Source organism: Solea senegalensis, linkage group LG6 (assembly GCF_019176455.1).
Source record: "Solea senegalensis isolate Sse05_10M linkage group LG6, IFAPA_SoseM_1, whole genome shotgun sequence".
In the NCBI taxonomy this organism is placed as follows: Eukaryota; Metazoa; Chordata; class Actinopteri; order Pleuronectiformes; family Soleidae; genus Solea; species Solea senegalensis.
In genome coordinates this window covers 11,129,342-11,130,490 of record NC_058026.1, presented here as the reverse complement: position 1 = coordinate 11,130,490, position 1,149 = coordinate 11,129,342, and positions in this window count along the sequence as shown.

The following is a 1,149-nucleotide window of genomic DNA, read 5'->3' as shown; positions in this document are numbered from 1 at the left end:
GTTCCAGATACCAACTCCATCATTTTAATGTTTGTATGGAAAAAAAAGAAAAGAAAGAAAAACGCAACTGAAAACAGTTAAACTCCAAGAAAGCACTGAAGGTTCTAAGTTTAACGGAATATAGAAAACCATTCAAAAAACGATGTTCGTAGCAAGTTACATATTTACCAAATAAGACTGAGAATCAACTTTGATAAAAGTGGAGTGCTTTACACATGAAATCTATGTAGAAATTGCTTTACATTTAAAAAAACAACGATCAGTAGTTTGGCTGTCAAAAAGACACAAGATGAATTTGTTGTTTTTGATGCTGTACTTTTTACGTTTCTCCATCTCGTAGTCCATGAGCATTGTGCAAAGACGTTTGTTCTGTTTTTCTGAATCATCTCTTGCGAGAGGTCTCATGTATCGGGACAGATTTCAGAGTTAGGCTGATGTTGATGTGGAGGAATTAAAAGTTGGTTTTTAAAGGATCATGTTCTATGCACAAGTGGGAGGCAAGAGTCCAAACGTCGAAGCTGTAATGCTGACGTTTGTCAGACTCAGACTCTAGGGTTCAGGGTTCGCCTTTTATTTTATTTTTTATTTTTTTCTCTTGCTCAGATTTCCTCCACCTTATCCCCAAACCCCTTATCATTATCCTCATCTAATATTTTAGCAAAACTTTACATTGCATTGTCATGCTGTGTAATCCTTAACCAATGAGCGCTTATCCTTCTGCTAAAGCACTGTGGGTTGTACTGAAAAAAAAGCCCATGACTTTTAAGGCTGTCTGTTTTTTAAGGGAGGGAGGGGGAATGAGGGTTCTTTGCCTTTTTCTTTACTTTGAAAAAAAATAAACATCAAGGAAAAATGTCTGTAACTGAAATACAAAGTTGTGGCTATTAATGTTTTTCTTTTTTACATCCTCATAGAATGTGATTGTTAAGGACATGCACCGGAAAAAAAATGTTTCCATTGATTTGGAGCTTCTTTCTCACTATATTAATAAATTACAACATTTTCTTGGCTGTTATTTGTTGTCATGTTTTGTTTCTTTGCCACACTTGTGACTCATGTGACCAAAAATTCATAGTTTAATATGTCGTCTAAAATTTCACCAAAATGTCATAGTTTAGTATGTTGTCCAAAATTGCACCAAAATGTCAT